This window comes from Manis javanica, chromosome 15 (genome assembly GCF_040802235.1).
Source record: "Manis javanica isolate MJ-LG chromosome 15, MJ_LKY, whole genome shotgun sequence".
Taxonomy (NCBI): domain Eukaryota; kingdom Metazoa; phylum Chordata; class Mammalia; order Pholidota; family Manidae; genus Manis; species Manis javanica.
Window position 1 is genome coordinate 70,350,754 of NC_133170.1, and position 25,613 is coordinate 70,376,366.

Genomic DNA, 25,613 nt, shown 5'->3' on the forward strand with positions numbered 1-25,613 from the left:
CCTCAAAGGGTCCTGGTGAGGATTCAGGGAGATGATACATGTGAAGTTCCTAACATAATGGTTAGCCTATGATCAGTTCTCAATAAATGATAGCTGCCATAATTACCACCACGACCATCACCGTCATCACTACCAAGACCACCACCGCCATCACCATCATGATCATGATCTAAAGTGAAGCTCTAAATGATCTCTAAGATCCTCACATTTTATGTCTGCTTTTCAAGGGGAGAATTAAGGGACAAAAGTGGTAGCTCACCCTGGGCCATCTGAGTGGGACACTTTAGACTAGGGTCCCAGTACAGAGGGTTCCCCTCTTTGTGGAGAGTTCTAAGCAGATCTTGGTCTGAGCTTTCCTGTCCTTTCCCCACAGTAAGCAGAAATAGGACCCTTGAGATCTGGAGCCCTGGAAGCCATGGGTATCAATTTCTCTTTGTATATTTCCTCTTTTAGTGAAGTTATTTTCTGAAGTTATTTCACTTCAGACGTTATTTCCTTTAGTGATGCGTATTGTCCATACAGTGATTGCACTTCATAAGGCCAGTCTGGATCTTTGAGGGATGGTCTTTGGCCAAGGGTCAATTGTCTGACTTAGACCTATAATCTCCCAGCTTCATCTTGCTCATAACAAATGCTGAAAGGTGAGGCTAACACGTACCATCCTGGGTTGACTGTCAATTCCTTTCTCCTTCTGTCAACACATTTGTATCGTAGGACAGGTTATGGATCATGGGATCATAGCAGCCCACACTTGGGTGTTCTTATTGTTGCTTTTTGATCTCTTGCTTCTTATCACAGGAGAATTGAGTAGTCATATTCTCATTGTACAGATGGGACTTGCAAACATTACATGACTTTTCCAAGGTCGTAGGCCGGCCATACCTGGTTCCCAGAAACCTGTCAAGTGCTTATTCAACAAAACCATCCTGCCCTTTGGAATTTCCATTTCCTAAGCCTCAGCATCTTATCTTTCTTACCCTGAAACCTGAGGCGCCTGAGGTATAAGTCAGAAATCTGCAGCAATGTGGGTGAGGACAGGTTTGCTGGGCTGATGTTGTTAGGGGAAAAGTTATTCGAAGGCTCGCACACTGGGGTCAAACTCTTCTCTGAGCAGACATGAGCAGGGAGTGTCCGGGGGCATGTGAGGGTAAGGGGTGTGCAGTTACCACTCCTTTGCTCGAGTGTTGATATTAGAACAAGTGTGTGGTAGGCAGGCTGTCACTGACTTCACCGTGTGATGCCGAGAAGTCTCTCCCCTTCTCTCCCCTGGACTTCCCCCACTCTACTCTAACCATCCAATAACTTAACTTCGCTGCCTGAGGGTTCGCTTCCCGCCCATCCCCTCCTCCCCGCATCTTAGCGCTGTCCGCGGTGCTGATCGCCAATCTCCGGCTTGCCGTTTCCAACAGCGGGGATCTCTGGTGCGCCCAACCTCTCCCCGCGCCGGCCTCCAGTCTCTCTTTCTCCAGGCACCTCACACGAAAATCACGAGTGGAAGGCAGGCTTGGTACCCCCTGCGCCGGGAATCTGCTGCCCCCTCCCTTGCTCACAGAGGGTTTTGCAGCAGTGGTGACAGCAGCCGCTGATCGGGCTCTGGGGAAGCAATTGATTCGCCTACTGCCAGCAGCCCGGAGTTGCCTACGCGGACGACGGAGAGAAAGAGAGGAACAGGGGAAGAGAGAGGACTCACAGAGTGAAAACCTTCATCCATGTGGAGGACAGGCTGAGGGAGCCTCTGTCTTTGCCTTGTCTATTGACTGGTCTGAGTTCTTTCCTCTTCTGGAGGTGGTATTTCTTTTAGTCTTGTTCCTATATGATTTAGGGGTAGTGTGTGTGTCTGTGTGTGTGTGTGCACACGCATGCTGGATCTTTTACTCTGGGAATGGTAGGAGAGTCAAATGAACAATTTTCTTTCAGGCATCTCCACTGAGCTTTCAAACCAAGTCATCCGGAGTTAGCATCTTCCCACCCAGCAGGGAAGGGAGGAGTTGGCAAGAATTTGGCTCACCCATTCCCCCTGCAATCCTCTGGTGTGGTGGTAAGTAATATTCTTCTCAATTGTGCAAATGGGCTAGGGGTATTGGAATTCTAGTTGTGATGAGGTGTGTACATGAACCGGTGGGATTGAGGGTAGGTGGGAGGGGAGGGATGTTGAGGAATGATCACGTTTATTTGCCCACATTCTGCAGTGTTTGACTGCCTAAGCGGCACCCTAAAGCCAAAAGAGATTTTGGCTCAGTGCCCAGGGAGGGGGGAAAATATGCTCATGTTTTAGGCAATGTGATAAGAATTGTGCCTTCTGCCCAATTTGCCCTCTCCTTTGCAGTAGAGGCTGTTGAAAGTAGCCAGCAGTTCTCTGAGTAAATTAACCCATTGTGTGGCTGGTCAGCCTGGCAAGGAGGTTCTTTGGGTGTTCTGACCTAGTGGGTGGGTACATTGGTGCTAGCTGGGAGAGGGTCTCCTGAGATTGGAAGGTTAACTTTTGTGTAGAGTCACCTAGGCACACCAGATGAGGTTTGCATAGGACAAGGCTCAGATTGTACTGTTTTCCAGGAACGGCTGAATAGTTAAATTGTGGTGGTTTTTGCAAGCTTGACTGTTCAAAGCTTCCTGAGATGGGAGACCTGGGAGCCATGAAAGGACCACACTTTGCTTGGCATGAGTGGTCAGGCAGGTCACAAGGGAGCAGCGAGCTGCCTGCTGAGCAGATGATGTTTTATTTTCACAGGTGGTGTAACCTGTAAGTGATTGCATGGGGCTAGGGGTGCATCCTCACCAGCCAGTAGGCACTCCACCCTTGCATCTCAGAGTAGGGAAGGAATGGAACAGGGTTTGTCCAGATTCTGGGGAAGGGCTCCAGGCTCCAGTTTCCCATCTGTTCCAGGGCAAACCGTAGCCTGCTCTAGTTTCTTTATCTGAGATCCTGATGGGATCCTGAACCAACCTGTTAGTGAGAGGGAAGTAAGTGTCCCTTGTAACTGAATCCAAAAGCTCACATTTAATTTTAAAATGCCTTTGCTGCTGATCTATGACCCATCAAAAGGAGATTCTCTTTGTTTGCTGCTTGATTGCATCTACCTTTCTGGAAATGAATATCCTTATTTTTAGCATCTTCACTATTATCTTAGGGGCCACTTCAGGCTCCTGCGCCCCAAAGGATTTCTCTTTAGATTCTTGTTCTTGGAGGTGGGAGGAATGAAACATCAGCCCCAGAGACTGGAGAGCCTGAAATGTAAGCAGGGCCCACTCAGTCATTTTCTCCAACCCCAGAGCCAAGTGGGGACGCCAAAATCCTGGGGCATGTGCCTGCTGAGGCAGAGCATGTGAATCAGAAGGGGAGGGCTGCTCTGTGGTTAGTGCCAATGATTTGGTCCTCAAAATCCCAGGCTTCCCTTGTTGGGTGACCTTGAGGAGGAAGTTGCCTTAGTTTTCTGCCTGGGAAGTCTCAAGTGTAAATGATGAATGCAAGGAAATTTGGCTCAAATCAAGAGCCACAAGATCTGGCCATGGGTGATATTTAAAAATATTTGAGCTTTGGCACAAATTGGTCAAATTGGACCATATCTGGGACTCTGGAGTGGGGGATCTTAGGAGTCCCCTGCTGTGCTGAATGTTAACCCTTTAATCACTGGATTATGGGGAAGTTCAGGGGAAACTCCTGTATCAAGGGAAACATGGGGTCCTCAGTGCAACAGTAGGGGAGTATTTTAATATTTTAACAACTGTCTCAGCCATGTAGTGCATGCCAGCCTGGCAGAAGTAGCTGGGGCTGGGTTGTTCACATGTGGGTGCTTTTTAAACATCTCCTCACTGCTTCCCAGCCTCGCTTCCTCAGGGGTGGCCAAGATCCAAAAGGCTGCCCTTCCTCCTCTCCATCACATTTGAAATGGTGCATTGTGGTGCACCAGGAAGAGTGAAACAGAAGCTTCTGGAAAGAGCTTTGGACTTGGATGAGGAAACCTGGATTCCATCTCCAGCTGTGCCTCCCCTTTTTGGGCCTCAGTTTCCCCATATGTGCAATGAATGAGTGGTCTAGGAGACTCCAAGGTCCCTTCCAGCTCTGAGGTTCTGTGTCTTTGCGATAGGTGTGCATGTGCATGCATGTTCTAGGAAAGGTTAGCACTGCATTTGGGAATTTATCGTGTGTTGAGTAGGTCCTATTTGGGGTGGAACAGAATGGGGTTCTCTTGTGAGAACTTTGCTAAGTTCCTAGAATCCTGTGCTCAGCTAGAGAGGAATCTACTTTATTTGTGGCTTTAGATACATACATGTACAGACTTTGCAACACTTGAAAGCCCTATAGAGACTTACCCCGGGGGTGGCAGCAAGGAGCCTTCTGAGAACCTCCGCTATGAAAAGATGCATATGCACACAAACACACTATCAGGGGTTCATGGACCCTCTCTAATGCCCAATTGAGCACCTTAAGTTCAGAACCTCTGATCTAGTTTGACCCCTTTAGGTGGCCCAGAGAGGGAAGGCAAATTGCCCAAGACCACACAGTAAGTAATGTCACAGCAACATACGAATCTACCATCATGAAGACAAGGCATCTTCCCCTCGTTCCTGGCTCTGGCAGGCCCCATGGCCCCCAGGATGCAGGAGTAGGGGAGCATTCATCAATGCCTCTTCAGCCTGTGCTGTGGTCTGGAAGCATAGCGGTGGGCATTTCCCTTCTTGCTGGTGGCTCAGAGACCAGCAAGTGATCAGAGATTCTGCAATTCCAAAAGAGTGGCCCCAAAAGCCAGTCCCACCAGTTCGCTCTGCCTCTTCCCTTTTCTTACGGCCCCTGCACATCCTGGCTGCCTGTCCATGGCTGTGCACTCTGCACTCTGGCTGCTCTTGGGGTTTATTTGTAGGATGTGGTATTTACTCTTTATCTTTCTTTCTCTGTGGGTTATAGAGAGTTTGTTACTTTCTAATAAAAACACCATGACACATGGACCTGTCTTCTGCTCTGTATCCCCTTTGGGTGGGGAGCTGGTCTTAAATGCAGACAAATCAGGAGTTGATGTGAAAGTGATGAGAAGCAAACAGTGTGGTATATTTCTTTAAGCACTGTGGCTGTAACCTAGGATAAATATAAATCTGAGACCCAGTAGTGGTAGGCTGGAGCCGATGAACTTAAATTATTCAGCTGCCACCCAGGATGGAGATCCTTGACGTGCTGGGAGATCGAAGGAGGCACCACAGAAATAGCCCCCTTCCTTCCTATTCCCCACCCATTTGTCTCCTTAACCAGTTATTTGAGGAGCTGCAGTGTGGGACTCTGGGAGAGCCAGACCTGAGTTCAAATTCTGACTCCAATGCTTCCTTGCTGTGTGACTTCAGGCAAGACCTTTCACCCCTCTGAGGCTGTTTCCTCATTAAGTATATCAAGGTAATATGGCATGGTGGCTAAAAGTGTGGGTTCTGGAAATAGATCTCTCAGGTTTAGATCTTGGGTTCTGGCACTTTGTAGTTGTGTCACTTCACCTCTCTGGGTTTCAATTTTCCATCTGTAAAGTGAGGATAATAGAAGAATTGTGAGAATTTTAAGGGTTAATGCTTGCAAAGTGCTTAGTGTTGATTGAGCCTGGCCCGGAGTAAGTATCCAATAAATGTCAGCGATGGGGAAGATGCTTGTGATGGGAACAGTGTGATCACCCTGACTGGAGCAAGAGTGGGGTGAGGTAGAGGAAGGCAAGGCCTCCGGGCCAGCTGTACAGCTCCGGGGCCTGGGAGAGAGGAGACACGGCTTGGCGATGGGGGACTTCCAGCTCCACTTACTCCCTCTGTAGTTTTTGTTCAGTTGCTTGAGGTTCTCAGTTTCTTCATCTGTGCACTGGGCATAATGACTTCCTTTCCTAAAGCCTGTGAGGCTCTGAGGAGAGGGGCCACAGTGAGTGTAGTGGGCAACCCCTAGAGGAAAGGCCCAGGAGGAGAAATCCTACTGACTACCCTGAATATTTTGTTTCTCTAAATCCTTGGGAGGATTTGCTGAATCATCCCAACTCACCAGCTCTGAACCTGTGGGTTTTTCCTGGGAGCTTTCCCTGCCATGGTGCTCCTGTGCTACCAGGCAAGATCCTTACGGGCCATTTTTGGAGTCTGGGCTCTGCAATGAATGGCATGAATGAATGACTCAGGGAATGAATGAAACCTCAGTTGGTTGACTAGTGGACAGGTCAATCTGGGGAGGTGCATGTGGTCTGGGTTCCGGCCAGAAGTCTGCATGCAGGAGGCACTTAGTGTTTGTTGGTTTTGATGAGTCATTGGTAAAGAGTTTGGGTGGACTTAGTTTTCATCTCGGATCTGCTACAGGCAAAGAGCAAGCCTCTCCTCCTGCCAGAGTGCTCATGGACATTTATTCATGTGTCACACATTTATTGAGAGCTTATGGCATACCTGTTTGGGAGTGGGGGTGGGTATTGGGAATAAATTGGTGACAACAATTCCTTTTGGGATTTAGAAAACACAAGTGGCTGCCTACAAAATGTGACCTCTTGGGGGATGGTACAAAGAGGGTTTATTTTTGGGGTGTTTTCATGCAGCCCACTAATACCTTAAATTCCATCATTTGGGTTTCATTCTTTGTCTTAAAGTTTTGCTCTTGGGCAAAGAGCAGATACTTTAGGGTGGGATAATGCATCCAGCCTTATTAGCCATTTACACTTTAGTGAGAAGGAGTTGGCAGGTCCCTTCTGGAAAGTGTGGGGAGAGCTTTTTGGAAGTGGGTAGTGGAGTCTGCACATACTAAGCTTGCAGGTAAAAGAGAGGACAAAAACAGAGAAAGGCAAATGTTGCTGTATTCACAAGTGAAAAAGCCCTTGATACCCAAGAAAACTCAAGGCAAATTCTTGTTGCACCCCAGACCTGCTCCAAAAGGAACGCTGAGGGCAGGGCCCTGGGACCTGTGTTTTCACAAGCCTCCACTGTTATAGGTAAAAGAGCTTTTTTGAAATGCATAACACTTTTACAGGTGTTAGTTTTAACAGTTCTAGGTGTGCTGTAAGCCTCAGGCTTTTTGCCAAGGTTCCCTCCGCTGCCCATCCTCCTCCAAGTGGTCTGCAGGATAAGAATCAGGCCTGTTGCCTTATAGCACGTACCCCACCATTTCTGCATCTGAATCCCTCAGTTTCCTATAGAAGGGCAAGCAGGACCCAGCAGGGTTGGCTCCAGGCCAGGAGCCGCTTCTTTCTCAGGCAGGACCAACGGGCTTAGGTTATCAGATGGCTCAGTGGCAAGGAGGCAATGATCAGCCCTTCAGCCTGGCCAGGCCTTTGGGGCTGGAGGGAACAGAGATGGTTCTTCTTAGTCCAACTCAGCTACCCATTTGGGCCGGCAAAATGTGGGAACCAGCAGTGCCAAGACACCAGGCTGCTGTATGCAATGTCACCGTGCTTTCCTCGAAGTAATTGTCTTGCTGTCATTAGTTTTAATGACATAATGCACGCTTAAATCTCATTGTAATGGAGCTGTGTCAGACTCTGCTCTAGTAATCTAGTTAGTGAGTAAGATAACATGCCTCAGGAAGCTGGGGTTTTTGCCCACCTCTCTGCAATTAATCAGCAGGAGAAAACTCATCTGACAGCATCATGATGTGTGGTTTGTGCAGGATCTATTCGGAAAGCCAAGGGAAAAACATCATCTCTCAATGTAATCTGAGTTCATTCAGCTGCTTTTTCTTTCATTTTTCTTTCTTTCCTTCTTTCCCTCTTTAATGCACCTACACAGTGACAAGCAGTAAGTTGTGAATGGAAGCAGCTTTCAGTGGAGAATAGAGATTATATAAGCAGGTTTCGGTGCCAGCCATCGATGGCGGGATGGCATTCTGTGGCTGCTTGGAAGGGATGGCTTCTCTAAGTGCACTGGGAAGCCTTCCCTGGGGGATGCTGACAAAAAGTATCTGTGTGGTCCATTCCGTCCCACAGCCTGTCCCGCCTCCCTCCTTGCCCCTGTCCCTGTCCCCCATACCTGTCTGCTTTTTCCTCTGTCACTGAGCCCTGTGTCTCTAAGTCTCTGCCCCTCTCCAGCCCCAAGCCCTCCCTCATCTGCCCTACCCTTCTAAAATTCCCTTTCTTTGTCCGCCTCTCCTGTCTCCCTGCCACCAGCCTCCTCTTTCCTTTTCTCCCACTCTCTGTCTTCCTCCCTTAGCTCCGGCTTCCTCATCTCACCTTGAATCTCATCCATGCAGACATGCCACAGTGGCTTGTGAAGGGAAGGCATTTGTGAGTCCCTGAGACTCAAGTGAGGTCTCCAAGTTGGGTGACCAACTGTCCTGGCTTACCTGGGACTGAAGGGCTCTTGACATGCAGGACTTGGGGTGTTAAAATGGGAAAGGCTTGGGCAACCCCAGGATGAGTTGGCCACCTTACCTCGAAGTCAAATGCTTGGCATTTTGCAGAGCTTTCAAAAGGCCAGGGCTGTGGCTCTCTGGGTGAGTTGCTGCCCTCCTACTCAGGAGGGACACAGTGGTCTCTGAAGCCCTTCGCAGCCCTGGTGTCCTGGGTCTGGAGCATGAGGACCTCCCAGGCACACAGAGGTAGGTCAAGCAGACGGCCAGATGTGGAGTGTACCCTGCAGCAGTGCAGACAGGTCTTACTGATGGATCCTGTGTGGGAGTGAGGGAGGAGCCAGGCCTGGCCCACTCCCAGGGGCCAGCACATGTTCCTGGCAGTGGTTTGGCAGCCCCTTGGCTCCAACCAGAGGCCGGTGGTCAAGAGGCAATACCAACAGGGTGTGCTGAGTGAGGGGGCCTTTCAAGGAAACCTGCAAATGCCCCTTCTGTGCTGGCTAAACTGTGCCAGCCCCCTCAGCCCAAAGGAAAGGGCAGCAGTTTGGGGATTTTTCTCCCATGAGCCATGGTGGAACTAAGCTGCCAGCGTTAAGAAGGGTATCGGAACTTGGCGAAGACAACAAAGCCACTGGAGTGACTGCTGCCGCCAGGTCAGGCTGGGGTGTCTGGCCAAGTCTTTCTCCCAGAGGTTTGCAGATTGGGCATTTGTGGGCATGGGGATGGGAAAGGCTATTGAACAGGATGGAAGACATGAGCTTCTGGTGTTCACAGATTTTCCTCTGATCCTTAGAGACCTGCCTGTGTTTTACAGAGCCAGCTGGCCCTGGCCGGTGGGAAACATCAGCACTGGGCATGCGCCAAGGGACACAAGCACACCCACTCCAGGGGCAGCCCCTGGAGCGGGAACATGCAACGCGCAGACCACACTTCCTTTGCTCTCAGAAAGGGACTGCTGCTGTTCGTTTAGAATTTTTTTTCCTCTTTTGTCCCTTGGAAGGGATTTCTGGCCAGGGCAGTCTGTGTATTATCTGCAGGGGGTTCTGCACGTGTCTTCTTCTGAGCAGGGCCTAAGTACTTTGGGGAGCAATCCCCAGGGAGAAATAAACAGTGCTCACATGGTGGTGACCAGGAGGGGGCTTTGCTTCCGATTGTGCTTCTGATAATGTGAGGAGGAGGCTGATAATGTGAGCCTCATTTGTAGCTTCTCAGTTTTCCACAGAGAACTCATCTGCTTGGTAGATTAGCACAGAATTTTTGCTTTGGCACAAGGCCCCGAGAGCTGAGTTATTCTTTTTCATTTCCTAGCACATGACTGTCATTGATCCTTGCAAGCCTAATTCTCAACTTCTCATTATTTATTCTCTTTTATCCCCATACCCCACCTCCTCTCCTCATAGACAACCCTCTGTTCCGTTCAATGGGCATCTCTTCTGTTTGTATATGCACCTTCAAAACATGTGGGTTTAATTTATATAAAGGGATGCTGCCTTCCATCTCATTGTTTCTTACCTTTTCCACTCAGCACCATGTTTTTAAGATCCTTCCATATTGGAAGGTGCATGTCTAATCCTTTGCCCCTAATTGTTGCTGTACTCCAAAGCTTAAATCCCCCGTATTTAGCCCATTTTCTTAAATCATGTTAGTTTCCCTCCAGCTACCTGGAACATTCCTGGGACTTTCCCCGCACTGGCTAGCCGGGGTTCTCTCAGGACACAAAGACTCATTTTAATAGACATTTAATAGTCACTTGGGAGGTTCAGGCAGATGTTTGATTGTTTAGCTTTTGATTGCTTGCTTAACAAACACTGAGTGTCAGCTCATGATGATAGGCCCTAAGGGGATGCAGAGGGAGTCAGTGGTCAAGTCCGTGGGGTCTGAGCCAGGTGGATCTGGGTTTGAATCAGAACTGTAATAACCACTGGCTGTGTGGCTGCAGCAAAGTGACTTTGCCTCTCTGAAACTCAGTTTCTTCCTCTGTAAAATGAGGAAAATAATAGTACTCATTTTGTAAGGTTGTTGAGAGTGAAATGAGCTGATGCATGACATGCTTTATGTAATAAAACTCATTTTTAAATGGCACCCTGTGAGCAGGGGGATGAATAAATCAGTGTTTTTATCCCTTCCATGTTCTGTTGAATCTACCTGCTGTGTGTATATGTGTTGGCGAGAAGTTTCATGGCTGAGTTGAGACAATGCCCACCCCGTTGAGAGGTCATTTCCCCATCTATGTGGAGAGACCCTGGTTCTGTTCCCGAGTCAGCCACTCAAACCACGTGTTCCCCAGGGCCTGGGTTCCTCCTCTAACACTGTTGTAGCCTCTGGAAATAGTCTGGTGGCAGCAGAAAGGCTCATCGTGGCCCTGCACACAATCAGAGGGAAATGCTACAGAAGCTGGTAGTGGGGGTCCTCAAACACCCAGAAAGGCCCCCAGGGGCGCTCCAAGGCCCCGGGGTGGAGCAGCCTCAAGCCCTGGAGAAGCCTCCCTCTGTTGTCATGGCAGCAGGTTTGGAATGGGAGCCTTGTCCCCACTGGGGCGCCATGGGGCTCTGATTTCTGGGTGACACAGACTGCAAGTGTGGCCTCAGATTTCCACTCCAGTGCCCTGGGGCTTCCCACCTGCTTTCAGCATTTCATCACACTCCTGCTAGAAAGACCACTGAGCTAAGTGTCCCTCCAGCTGGGTTCAAGTCCAGCCATGCTGCACAGTAGCTGTATCCGGGGTTGTGGTTTCATACGGGAGGTGAATGAACCAGAGGCTTGTCCACCGAGTCCCAGAACAGTTCTGGGAGCTATAGACCCTGCGCTGTAATTACTTGAGTGATCTCTTTGAAACCTCACAAAACCCTGAGAGGTAGACATTATGCCCATTTTGCAGACCAGGACTCTGAGGCGATAGACAGGGAAGTCCCAGTTTCCCGAATGCTCGCTGTCAGTAAAGGGTAGATCAGGGACTCAAACCTGGACCTTTTGGACATGAAAGCCAAATACTGAATTTTCATGGCAAGGAAATGAATCTCCCAGGGTGTCATTCTTCTGCTCAGAAAATGAGATGATAATCACTGCTTCACTTATTGTTGAGAACTGTTTTGTAAAGATCAAGCAACTTAGATTATCTTTTTAAAATATGAATCTCCACAGAAATGGATTCTCTGGTCTTCAGCAACCCCTGGCTTGGATCTAAAGCATGAATGCCATTCAAGTAAAGGACTGGGCCGTGCTAATCAGAAGGAGGCAGCATGCTCAGTGGTTAGAGGCACAGCTGCTGCCTCCAGACCTCCTTGGAATTCTGGCTGGGCTCATTGCCAGCTGGTGACCTTGGGCAAGTTACTTGGCCTCTCTGGCTTCAGTTTACTCACCTGTAAGATGGGAATTAGAACAGCACCTCCCTTGTAGGAGTTGTGAGGATTACATGAGTTAATGCGTACACAGGCACCCAGTACATGGTATGATGTATACATGTTGGCTGTTTATTACCGTATAGGACTTAATTTTTTTTAAAATTACTTCTAGAGCCAATGTTGTTTCACAATAACCTTCTGAAGGGGAGAGTTGGAATTACTACTTCCATTTATAAATGAAGGAAGGAAGCCCCGTAGAGGTGAACCAATTTCCCAAAGGTCACAAGGAAAAGGGACCAGAAAAAGGTTTATTTTTCAGGGATGGCAATGGCCAGACCACAGAGCTCCAAAACATAACAGGTCCACCAGGCCAATGACAAAAGCGTAAATCTGACATAAAGTGACAAAATGACAGTCGCAGACAGGCTGGAAAAAAGCAAACTATTGATTTGGTGGCCTCAGGATCCTTCCTGATGGGCCCCAGCTTCTGGAGCTGTGAGCACTTCCAGGTGGGTGCCGGAAGATGCCATACCTTCTCTGAGCCACAGAACCCCTGGCCCCCCTGCAATGTACTCTCCCCACAGGGTGGGCCCCCAGCAGGTGGCTGCTGCCCCACGGGGGAGTTGGGGAGCTCCAGGGTAAACAAACAGGGTTCTGTAAGCAACTTCTTATACTTTTTGGGAAGTGGGGACCCTCCTCCCCAGTTTCTGTCCCCACTCCCCTGCATGTGCCATCGGCAAACCTCTAGGGTCTCTGCTCTTTAGCCCCATCAGGTGTTTGGTTCAAGCCCAGGGTGTGTGTGTGCCAGGCACTGACGTGTCGGGAGTATAGCACAGCAGCTGGGGGCTGAGCACTGGGAGTGCAAGACTTCTTGGGTCAAATCTCCGCTTCACCTCTTTCTAGCTGCGCAGATTTGGCCAGTTACCAAAGCTTCCAGTACTGAGCTTTTCCAACTGTAAAATGAGGGTGCTGTTCATACTACATATTTTGTAGGTTCTCCTAAGGATCAAATGGGTTCATACAGGCAGAGTTCCAGGACACTGTAATCACCACCACTGTTGTTATTTCTTAGCTGCCAATACCAACTTGTTCTCAGATCTTTGGATCTTCCTAATTTTGGAAGGCTCTCAAAGGCCACTTATGCAAGTGGTTCCCAAAATCAGACCTGGTCTGTAACAAAGGTCACCAGCCCTGGTGGAAGGAGGAAAATCAGGCATTTACAGATGGGCAAAATATTGCCAACTCGATTCCCCTAAGACAGATTTTCCTTTAGCCTGACATTATGTCTTTTCTGTTCACTTACTATTCAAATATATCCTTTAAAATGAAACATTGGAAATAGTTGGTGATAGTTTCTTTCTTTCTTTTTTTATTTTTATTTTTAGTTCCCTTCCTTGGCAGGTAAAAATAACAGCCAAACAAAACAAGTTGACAGTTCAAGGGACGCCCCTTCAGCTGGGAAGGGAATTTTACCCACGTGAGAAATCCAAATGTCTGGGAGCTAATTGTGTCCAGACAACTTCAGGGATTATCAAATTTTAGTGTGTGCAAGAATCTCATGGGGATATTTTTTTAATGCAGATTCTTAAGGGCCATCCCTGGAAATTCTCATTCAGAAGGTTTGGGGTGTGCCCCGGAATCTGCAGTGTAAGGAGCTTCCTTGGTTGCAGCCAGTCCCCTGGGTTGTTCTGGGAAGAATTCTGCTCTTGAGGGTGGATGAATCTGCAGCATGCCCTGTGCAGTGGGCCTCTGGTGTGGGGGGCGCAGCACCCGCAGAGGCCTCCTGTGCATCACTGGACAGGTTCGGTTAACATGTTCGCCTTCCCTGATGCTAACTTGGATCTGACCCCTGCTTCTCCTGATCATTTTGCCTTTTGGAGCCAAACTGCAGAAATAAAATTCCTAAGACAGGGCTTGATCCTTAAAAATTAAAAGCACATTAAGAAGTAACTGCATGAGACTAAAGTCCAAGTTAGTTTTTATTAGGGGGATAATTCAGAAGTGAATGCCAGATCTCCTCTGCCGTGTGATTTTGGGCCCCCTCAACCAACATACAATTACTAAGACATTCAGTTGATAAGTATTTATTGACCATCTACTGCCATGTAGGTCAGATAACCCCAAATCCAAGGTGGACCTTCAATTTCCAATTCCCCAAGACAATGATCAATTCCTCTGCCTCCCGTACAACGTTTTACTAGACTGACTTAAATAAATAACCTGTTAGGAACTAGAAGAAAGGAAACAAAAACCTATATGGTTGTAGATGAGAGGGCCAAATGTATAATATTTATTATGATATTTATAATGTCCATGTATAATATTTGATTCATTCAGTGTATTACATACATACTTAAAATCACATATTATGTAAAATAATCAATCAATCCATAAAACTATCTTTTTTCTGCCACTGACCCATATGTAAAAATAGTGAACAAACCAGAAAAATAAGGAAAGTCTTATGACTTTAATAAAAGTCATCTACTACAAATACCTTTTGTTGAAGAATGGGAAGAGGAAGAGATACTGTTTGGAGTTGTCTGATGAGTGAAAAGTTTCAAAGAATTTACTTAAACCATTTTGTTATTCAAGATGATGTAAATTGAGAGATACGATGAGAGACATTGGACAGTGTGGAAAGCATTTTAAGGACTTGGATAGAAGGTGCATTTCTGTTTTCTGAGGAATATTTGCTTGGGAGATCCTTATCTTCTAGTTGGTTATTTATGGTATTTGCCAGGCACCATGTCAGTGCTAGAATATAGCAGAAAACAATTTGGATCTTGTACTTCCTTTCAAGGAGGGAGACATGAATCAGTAATCATGCATATGGATATATAATTAGAACCTGAGACAAGAGTTCTAAAGAGCAGAACACAGATCTATGAGAGTAAATCGTAAAGAAACCTGACTAATCTGGAAGGCCTTCCCTGAGGGAGTGATATGTGACTCAAGCACTGAAGGGTGAATAGGAGTTAGCCAGGTAAAGAGAGGAGAAAAGAATATTCACGGCAGTGAGAACAGCATGTGCAAAGGCCCTGGGGTGGCATTCAAGGACCTGAGAGAAAGGTGGCATGGCTGGAACACAAAGGGAAGCCCAGTGTAAGATGGGGTTGGTGGTACCTAGGGGGCCATGGTATGGCAACTTGTCTTTATTCTGAGAGCAATTCTGTTTTCACAAGCGAAAGGATGACTTAGTCTGATCTGTTTTGGAAAGGCCTCCCTAGCTGCAGCACAGGATTCACATAAGGAGATTTGACAAGTACTCTAAACTGACCCAGAAAGAGCTTTGTGTACTGACCCAGGCCCCCAGGCCTCACTCTCTTTACAGCCCCAAATCCCCGGAAAGGAGGAGGTCAGGGGACACCAACAAGGGAGGTACTCTGTTCTCCAGTGAACCCCCTGTATGTGTGCATGGTGAGAGCTGGAGGAGGAGTGGGGAGGAAGTACAGAGAATTGCCAGCCTACCAGGGTTTAAATCCCAGCTGCTGTGTGACCTTGAGCAAATTACCACCTCCAGATGCCTCAGTTTCCTCATCTGGAAAATGGGGATAACAATAGCCTCTACCTCACTGGGTTGTCTTGAGAATTTAACAGGTCAGTATACATAGTCTTTGCTTGGAACAGGCATGGCCCATAAGAGGTGCTCAAGAAACACTAGTTAATTTTATTCTGATGGTGATGATGGCGATGATGAAATCTCAGACCTCAACATTTGAGAAAGGGTCCTGTTAATCCTTCCCACCCTCTGCCCACTGCTGTGCCTCTTTTAGTCTTTTTTCAACATCACCTTCCCAGGGAAGCCTCTCTGATCATCGTATTAAAATTGCACCCACAGTCCCAAATCTTACCTTCTCCTCCTCTGTTTCATATTTCTCCCTCACACTTAGCACCGTGTGACACACCATCTTACTGTATCACATATTTGTTTTGCTCATTGTGTAGTATCTCCCTGCATATGTCAGCTGCACCAGGACAGGAATATTTGTTTTATTTACCACTGTTTGCTTAGTGCACTGTATCCCACAGCATCTAGCACACAGTAGGTGCTCAGTAAGTTTTTGTTGGATGAATGGTGACAGGGTCAGTCTAATGCTTCTTGCTCTTGTTCAAAACCTGAGCCACTCCCCAGGCTGCTCTAACTCATTAAACAGCAAAAACAGCAAAAGGGAAACAATCCCCAAATCCTAAGAGGGGCCAGGGAGGGACAGGGAAGGTGTTGAGGCAGCAGAGATTGTGATGATGGGGAAGAAAGTGAAGGCCTTTTATAAAACCAGCTCAGCAGTCCCATCTTTTAAACTTAATCACATTAAGACTTGGTCAATATCCACATTGTCTCGGCGCTGGCCGCGGCAGCTGGCGGAGCAGCAGAGTTATTCAATATTTAAGAAGACCTGCAATGCAGGCGAAGGCTTTGGGCCCTGTGCGGAGCAAGCAGCAAATGCTCAGGGACAGCCTCTTAGGTGGTGGATTACTTTTAAAAGGAGAGAAACAAGAGAAAGAAAAGTCCAAAAGCTCTCAGCCTCCCCCTGGCCTTCCTTGATTTCTGGTAACATTGAACCGCACACCCCAGTGATTTGCTCTGACTCAGGGCAAGAGAATGATGCCAGCAGATAGGAAACCGGGAACCAGGAAATTGGTCTCCTGGGTTCCGTTTTTCCAGCATCGCATAAAGCAGTGGTTCTCAGTGTGTGTTCCCCATATCAGCGCAATCAGGGTCACCTGGAACTTCTCTGGATGTGCAGACTCTTGGGCTGTGTACCAGACCTCCTGACTCAGAAACCCTGGAGCTGGGAAGTGGGCACCAGTCTGCTTACCTGAGCCCTCCTGGTGGCTCTGATGCACATTCAAGTTCAAGATGCACTGACAGGAGGAAAGGAAACTGAAAAGAGTGTGGACTGGGGCACATGGTTCTAACTGGGGATTCTCCTCCTCAGCTGCACATTACAATCACCAGGACTTCCAAAAAGTATGACATGGGTGCCACCATGAGGACCTTCCTTAGTGGGTTTGCGTCGGATCCGCCCCTGCCATGGTTCCAGGGCACAGGCGGGGATGTGGCCCTTTGTTCCAAGGCAGCCGTCTGCTTACCACCGGCGTGCCTTTGCTGAGGCACGTCACCCCGTGTGTCATCATTTTCGGCATCTGCAAAGTGGGCCTTCACCCTCCCATCTTATGTGACTTGCAAGGAAATGATGGAGCTAAAGAGATGCTCTTGTGAAACCTTTGTAGGGTGTGTAAGTCCGGGGAGAGGAAATCCCAGGACAAAATATCTCTAAACCGAAATCAGTCGAAGGGAGAAATAAACTTTAAAATCCGTTTATTGCTTACAAACTGCAGTCCAGGGCCATCTCTCTCCTCTGCTCCTGAAGAAGCAAGCCAGACCCTCTCTATAAATTCTCAGGTTCAGACACACCCTCAGTTGCCCAGGTAATTACCCATTGATGGGGAGACGAACTTCTCTCCACCCATGAGGATATGCAAATGCAGTAAAGCCAGGGGAGATATTCTGGAAATGTTACAGTTTTACCCACAAGGTGTCAGAGTGCTATGCAGCCGTCAGGGAACAGGAGGGTCTCTGGGAGGGTCAGGCCTACTGGCAGATCTTACCCACTTCCTTCTGGTTGCCTGGATGCCCCTTTCTGTCATCTTGGGGAACTCAGGCCACCGACTCACTCACCATCCATGAATTTAAAAGCATACTGAGGCTTCTCTGTTCAGAGATTATCATAGCTGGGAGGGGAAAGGTTGACACAAGGAGCTGAAGGCAGAAAACGCTAGAGATGGTTATAAATTCAAACTTTCAGGCTGTGATTGCCCACGAGGATTTCCTACTAGAATGATTTCTAAATGAGAATTCTCAGTTACCAAGCATTTAATGTGGGCCAGCACCATGCCAGGAGCTCTACATGCCTCATTTCTTCCAATCCTTCCATCAGCCCTGAGGAGAAGATACGATTATAACCCCCATTTTCCAGACAAGGAAAGTGAAGTGCAGAGCTTGCCTAAGGTCCCAGGCTAGCAAGGGTCAGAGTTGGACGGATCTAGCTACTTTACAGCCCGAAGCTAATTACAGGTCGGCTTCATAGGAGAAGTAATTATGGAGGAGAGGTTCTGGAGGTATTGTGGAAGTGCCAGGTGAAGTGGCTGTTGAAGGAGCCAAGCGTCACCTCCTCCCCCTCTTGCCTCCAAATTCAGACCCTCAACACGGTGCTTCCTGTGGGCTTCAGTTCTACATTCCCAGAGCTTGGTTTTCCACTCCAGGCTTCTATGTCCCCAGGTCCCACAAAGGCTTGTTGGGGACACTTTAGCTTCTGCTCTCAACTTTCACATGGCTCCTGGCCATGCAAAACCAGAACAAAATCTCCGAAGTAGTTGGAAAGCCTCCACTCATCTTTTAGAGAGAAATGACCTTTAAGCTTTCCCTTCTTTCCTCAGGGCCAAGGGAACTCAATCTTCACTTGGTCTCAGCTTTGAAAGGTGAGGATATTCGTACTCCCTCAGGTCAGCCCTCATCAGTGACCTATTTCATTGCAGAAACTGAGCCAGCAGCCCGGCCCGAGTGGACCCACTCACACCCACCCCCGACTCGCTGCAAGCCTTTTGCCTCTGAGCGTGCTCTGCAGACGCCAGAGGCTGAAAATATACTTAGAAACCCATTTGCTACCAGCCCTGGTTCATTATCTGATCAGACTCCAGAAAGGCTAGTGTGCTAGATGCTTCCTCTAAGTTTCCCATCCCTGGTGAATCCCCAAGCCAGTACATTCGCTTTTGGCCGGCTTCCGTTCTTCCGCTTCACCTTGTGCCCCAGAAAGGTGATGGTGGAGAAACAGAATTTGAAATGCACTTTCGGTTCCTTGTGGGAGAAGTTGGGCAGGAAACAAGCCGTAAATGACAAGACTCTGTAGATGCTTGGCATTGCTCCGCCCAGATTGCCTCTTTGTGTCAATTATCTCATTATCTGCCCCTTGTATCTGCCACCGTCTGAAAAATAAAATAGAAAACAGACCAAACTCTTAAGCATTTGTTCTACTTAATGGTCCTCATTGTAAGAAGGGAAGTGGGCAGGTAGGAGCATTTACTGATTAGTATTACATATATATATAAAATATATTGTAATAACAATGGAATATACATAAGGTATATATCATACATGTTATGTATATAAAATTCTATTTTGTATGTGTGTATGTGTGTGCATATATATATATATAGATAGATAGATAGAGAGAAAGCAAGTGAGAAAAGGAGAGAGTTGATTCTCATCATTTGCAGTAGTTATGTTCTATAAACTCACCATCACTGAATTAGCAAATTCTGAATCATCGCTGCTAGAGGCAATACAGGTCAGTTTCCTGTGAGTCTCTAGTTGTACTTTATTGACAAACCCATATTCTTGTTTTATGTGTTTCTGTTTAAAGACATCTGATTTAGTATATGTCTTAGTCTGTTCTAGCTACTATACCAAACTACCTTAGACTGGGTGGCTTATAAACAACAGATATTTATTTCTTACACTGCTGGAGGCTGGAAGCCTGAGATCAGGGTGCTGGCATGGTGGGGCTCTGGCAACGGCTCTCTTCTGAGTTCCAGACTGCTGACTTCTCATCGTGTCTGTACGTGGCAGCCAGAAGAGGCGAACTCTGTTGTCACTCTGACAAGGGCGCCGATCCCACCATGAGGGTCCCACTCACATGACCTCATCTAATCCCAGTCAAAGGCCCCATCTGCTGATACCATCATATCGTGGGGGTAAAGTTTCAACATAGGAATTTGGGGGGGACACAAGCATTCCATCCATAACAATACATATTGTTGACCGACTGACATTGAACTCATGGCGAACAGCACCTTACCTCATGCCGTAACAAGCTTATCAAACGTATTTTCTCTATAAGGCATATTACAACTTTCTTGCCCTTAAGAACACCAGAAAGCCCTTTGGCACTGTGCTCAGGGGCCATTCAGAGCAGTGAAATCACCAACAAAAATGCAAAGGCCATGGCACTAAACGACCTCAAAAAAGAGACTTACTTCCATATGAAAGCTGACAGGAGAAGGCAGGGTATCACCCACTGGATTTCAGCTGGTCACACGTATGTGGGGCAACTCAACTTTTTCTGGCTGCTCTGTGTGTGTCAGCCAATGACCGTGGAAATGCTGTGAGCATTGCTTTTGGGGTTAGAAATAAATTTTAGTGAGTAGGCAAATCCCAAATATGGAATCTGCAAACAATGAGAATCGACTCTGTGTGTCTGTGTGTATCAGTCAGGATTACACTGACTATAAACTAGCTCCAACTAATATAAGTAATACAAAGGGACATTTATTGGCTCATGTGATAAAAGACTCCACAAGCTGGCTGAGACATGTCTGTATCCAGTGGCTCAGGAATAGCATTAGGACTGAGTTCTGATCATCTTAGTTTTGCTTTCTTTCAGGTTGGCCTCACTATCTGGCAGGCTTTTTCCAGCTGGTAGAACCTCACCAATATACTTGGAATTCAGAATCTCAGGGCTTGGCCTACCATGACTCACAGAAACCATCCTTCCTCCACTGGACTAAAAGTTCCAGTGGGGTGAGGAGTGGACTTCTGTTCTTCCTCCTCCTGGTACCATGACTCTAAGTTTCTTTAGGGAACCACCGTTTCTTTCCAAGTCTCAGCCCATAGTGTGCTGATGCGGCTGACCTCAACTCTGTTGTGCCGTATTTACTGACTTTCCATTGGCCAAAGAAAGTCACCTGCTAAGCCCAGAGTTAGTGTAGAAGAGACGGTACAACGTGTAAAGCATGCTTGCCGAGGGACATCAATTTAACAGCCCGCTCTGCTGGCCAGTACAAACAGAATCCTGGCCTGTGTTCCACATTTCTGTTGTTGGCTTCATATACTTCAGACAGCTCATGTGAGTTCCTAGAAAGCTGGATGTCAAAAGGGTGTGTGTGTCCATGTCTGCCCCTCATGCAATACAAATGCCTCACCTATGAGAGTGAGTCGTTTTCAGACGCCAGACCAGCTTCAGCTGTCATTTTGATGTGATGTCTCTCCAGAAGGTCTTGAAGTCAGTGGATGGATGGTGACTTTATTTGATGTGGCTTGGAAGCATCATGCATGCATGTGTGTGTATGTACATAGCATATGTATGGTATATGTAAAAATGGACTCTGACATCTGGGGTTTGAATACTGACTGGCTTTGCCATCTGTTTAGCTGGTGACTTGGGCCAGTACCTAACCTCTCCCTGCCTCAGTTTCCTGGTATAAACTGGGGCTAATGATTGAGTTGGGAATTAAATTACATAACACTAAGGTAAGTACCAACATATGTAAAGCACTTAGCACTGTGCCTGGAACACAGTGAGTGCTCTTTAGTTATTAGGGTTCAATGATGAAGAACAGGGAGGAGGAAGACAATGGATAGGGGAGATTTAGAGTCAAATTGCACTTAACTCCCAACCTACTACTTAATGGCTCTGATTCAGTCTTGGGGAAAGCCAGTTAACCTTTATAAACCTCAATTTTTCTGTTTGTGAAATGGACTCAGTGGTATCTCTTTGTGTTAGATGAGGCAATGTATTTAAATCACCTAGTGTGGACCGTGGTACACAGTAGATGACAAATGCTGGTACAGCTGTTATTATCAGTCTTTATAGCCTGGAGGTATGACAACGGTAACCACTCCTCTTTATTTAGTCCTAACCCTGTGCCAGGCACTGTTCTAAGCACTTTATAAGTATTAACTCATAAAGTCCTTCAAAGTCCCTATTACCACTATTATTATCATCTCTTGTTTCCCATATGAGGGCACAGAGAGGTTAAGCAACTGTCCTAACATCATACAGCTAGAAAGAGGTGGAGCTGGGGTTGGAACCCTGGCTCTCAGCCCCTCCCACCCCTGCACTCCTCTGCCTCTGGTGGTGGAGCCTTAACCATGCCTGTAGGCCACTGAGAAGACCAAGGCTCTGTCAATTGCAGAGTGCCCACTGTCCTTGGTGTTCTGATGCCTGTTTCCATGGGGACATGGGGAGAGGGACAGGAACTTTGTGGTTCATTCACGTTCTCCAGCCAACACTGGCCAGATTAATTTTTCTATTACCTTCCCCCACCTGGCGCCAGGAGGGCCTGGGTAGGAGGGGGCATCGGAGGGAGGCAGGTCTTCAAGATCTATTATTCATGGAACTAAGAAGCTTTTCATTCTTTCTGAAGTGGTCTCAGATTTCTTAGAATCCATATCCCAGGGAGGTGGCCCTGGCTGGACTGTGTGGGGCAAGAAGTGCCCTTCCTGGCCAGAGGCTCTGCACCCATACTGTTTTGCGGGCTGGGGATCCTGGACGGATACTCTAGTGAGGGTCTGCCCTGTGCCGGCACGGGGGAGGATCCTCTTTATGACTCTTTTCCACCCCAACCTCTCCAGCACCCTATAAAGCAGTTCTGTTACAGCCTCCATTTTACAGATGAGGAAATTGAGGCTCTGAGGTGTCATTTGCCCCGGCTCTTCCAGCTTGACTCCAGCTGGGGTTGAACCCAGGTGCATGTGACTCCAAAGCCTGAGCTCTTGATCGGAAATTCTCTCATTTGTACTGTGTGTGAAAATGAGGGGTGTGTGTGTGTGTGTGTGTGTGTGTGTGTGTGTACTGTTGCAAGGCAAAAAGAGAGGTAGAGCCTTTCCTGCGGCCCTAATTGCCTCTTTTTCACAAAGATGAAGCAGAAATGTGCATTTTTTCCAGGGAAGAGCATTTAATCTTTCTATCTTATAATCAGAAACTGGCTCTGCCTGCTTGATAAGAGAGTCGGGCCAATCACGGAATCAGTGTGAGGAGTTCTGCCCACATGTAGAGGGGAGAGCCTGTGGGCTTAAGCCATTCCTCTCCAAGTGCAGGAAAATGCCATTTCTAAAGAGCATATTGTCCTCTTCACACCAGCCCAAAAGTAGTTTTGCTGTTTGTGTTTGGTTGCCTCCAGTCATGGGGAGCTCACTTCCTTTCAAAGTATCCACCCCCTTTTGATACCTCTGATGGTTAGAAAGCTATTCTCCATCTTAAGCCAGACTCTCCATTACTGCACCTTTTACTTGTTGATGTCAGGCCCGACCAGGCAGCTGTGTTATAAGAGTGGTTGTCTGGTGTAGGGGTCAAAGGTGTTGGTAATAAAAGGAGACACACCCATGTTTATAACTTCACTGACTCTACCATTCCTGACAGGTGACCTTGGGCAAGTTAATGCACCCTTCTGAGTCTCAGGAATAAGAATAACTTCAGAGCCTACCACAAAGAGTGTGTTAAAGATGAAGTAGTATATGGAAATCATCCATGTGAAGGCTGGTGCTGTTAATTTCTATGCTATCTTAGCTTTGCTAAGGGCAGACCCTCAGAGCAGCTGAGTGTGCTGGCCAACAGCACAGACTCTGGAGCCATGCTGCTGGGATTCCACATTTACTAGCCATGTGACCCGAGAGAAGTTACCTAACCTCTCTGTGCTCCAGGTGCCCTACCTGTGAAAGTGAAATAATCATCATCAGTGGGTCATTGTGAGGGTTAGGTGAGATAAGTACCCAGAACAGTGTCTGGCACACAGCACTCAAAAACTGTTGGCACACTCAAAGGAGTAAATGGGGAGACTCTCATGAACAACTATTTACAGACGTAAGCAAACCAGCATGTCAGAGCAAACTCAGATGCTGCAGCACCCCAGCATCCAGTAGGAGGAGCCATCACCAGCAGAGGCCGCAGCCAGCCCCTGGTGACCAGCAGGAGGGGCCCAGGAGACAAACACCCCAGCCTCTCTCTTTTCCTTCCCTCCAATCCTTTGCTGGTGCCTCACATGCGCTAGAGGGCAAGGGAGTCGTTGATACCGTCCACACAAGTCAGCTTCCCAGGGCTCAGAGCAGAATGGATGGATCTGGAGGAGTGAATAGAAAATTGCCAGCAAAGTTATTTTTCTTTGCTTTGCTTAATAATTTTAATCAGAATAGAAGTAAAAACACGAGATTTGAGGTCAAACAGATACAGGTCAGCAAAGCTATTTTTATTAGGTTAGACCATATAAGGCTGCCACTCTGCAACTCTCTCTGCCATATAAAAATAGAAAAGTAATGTGTTAACCAAACATTATATGATTTGCATCAACAATCAGTAGAGCAGGCTGGTCAGAAGGCTCATTTATATAAGACCCAGTCTTAGTCCTTGGATATTCTGCCTGTTACCAGTGTGACCTTGACAAACCAGGGCCTCAGTTTCCTCATCTGTAAATGGGAATACTAGTCTCTCATCTGTGATATGTAAAATGCTCCTCAGATGGCTGGATGGGGCTGCTGCCATTTTAAAGGCATGAATGCCCTCTCTACTCTGAGTACTTCACCCCTCAGGCAGAGGATGCCAGGATGTGTGGTCTCTGTGGCATGATGAGATTTAGGGCTACAGATAAATCAGTTCCAGGTGAGTTTTAATCAGAATGAGTTTCATTGCAATGGACCCTGAGTGGCAGCCACACGCCATTAAGCTAAATGACTTGTTTTACTATGCAGGCCTATCTAATCACATTTTCCTGTGTGGGGCCTCGTGTGTCTGTGCATGTGTGCGCAAATGCAGAAATCAATCTTGAGCTTCTTCTTTTCCTTATTCACTGCAATGTAGGTGGAGCAGAGATAAGCTCAGTTAACAATACAACAAAACACTTTTTCAAGGAATTGGGTAATTTGCTGGACTCTAAGGGAGCCCTGAAGAGTGTTCTGTTAACAGCGCCTGCCTTTATGTTTCATAGTTCAGTATTTGCCTTTGTAGACTCAGGTCTCAGAGAGATTCATAGCCCAGGAGAGGAAGGACAAGTATAGGGTACCCCTGTCCAGTAAGAAACATTATCCCTGGGAAAATCAATTCTGGATGCTTTGCCCAGCCTTCAGTGTGTGCCATGTGTTTATCTCTGTGGACTGATTTCAAATGCATACCCCTCTGTGACTTATTGGCTGTGTGTCCTGGAACAAATGATTTTACTTCTCTGGTTTCAGTTTCCTGGTCTGTAAAACTGGTTAATAAAAGATCCTCTTTTCTAGGATCTTGCAGATCAAATGAGATGTTGGATGTGAAATACTTAGTGCAGTCCTGGACCACAGGAAGCACAGACAGTATGGGCTAGATTGTGCTGCAATAACAAACAGTCCCTAAAGCTTCAGTGGCTGAAACAACAGATTTGTCTCTCAGTCATGCCACCTGGATATGGTGGGTTGGCAGGGCATGTGTAGCTCCAGGCCGGAAGGGGTTCTCAGCTCCAGGCAAGTTCCCTCTGAATTCAATGAGACTGAAAAATGATAACAGAATGTTGTGGGGTTAAAAGGGTTTATACCAAGCTTTATTCTCACGGTGGCACGTTGAGTGCTAGAATCACATCTGCCTCTGGCAAGTTGGCATGCAGCAAGCCCATCTCCATCTCTGCCTCTGCTGCAGGCTCTGCCTTCGCCTCCAACCACTGCTCTACCCCAAGCACTGGGTGGAGCTCTTTATATAGCAACACAGGCAATATTGGCTTATCACCAAGGTGTGTGTAAGCATTAGTCTATGCAGAAGGCTGATTACACCACCATGTAGATTAGGATCAGGTGAGGATTCTGGCCATAAGAACTTCCATTTTCCCAACAGTGTCTCTGCTCTGCATTTGTTCTCACACAGGGACCCACCCTGAGTGGGACACCATCTTCATGCACCCATGATTATCAAGACAGGAAAAGGGGAATGTGCTATAAAGTATGCACTGGCTTTAGAGTTTCCACCTGGAAACTTCTATTGGCCACAACAGGTCATGTGGCCACTCCCAGCTTCCCAGGGAGAGGGAAGGGCAATCCTATCACATAGGGGAAAGCCTGAACCACTTCCGTTTAGTGCTAAGGCTGGGCTCCCATCTCCTTAGGAAAACGTAACTGTGATGATGAGTATTTATAGCAACATAAACTTCTTGAGATGGGTCCTGTTATTGTTCCCACTCTACAGAGGAGGAAACTGAGGTTC

The 25,613-nt window shown here is 47.3% G+C and overlaps 1 protein-coding gene across 2 annotated transcripts in view; it reads left to right on the forward strand.

Moving 5' to 3' along the window:
• Positions 1–1,319: 1,319 nt before the first annotated feature.
• RPH3A (rabphilin 3A) overlaps positions 1,320–25,613 on the forward strand; it is a 90,869-nt gene continuing 66,575 nt past the window's right edge. Inside the window, exons 1-3 of one of the 2 annotated variants that reach the window (XM_073223562.1) lie at positions 1,320–1,785; positions 1,918–2,038; positions 5,243–5,380. The gene's annotated coding sequence lies outside the window, so the exon portion shown is untranslated. The remainder of the gene's footprint in view (positions 1,786–1,917; positions 2,039–5,242; positions 5,381–25,613) is intronic. The other variant, XM_073223561.1, reaches the window with a different exon arrangement.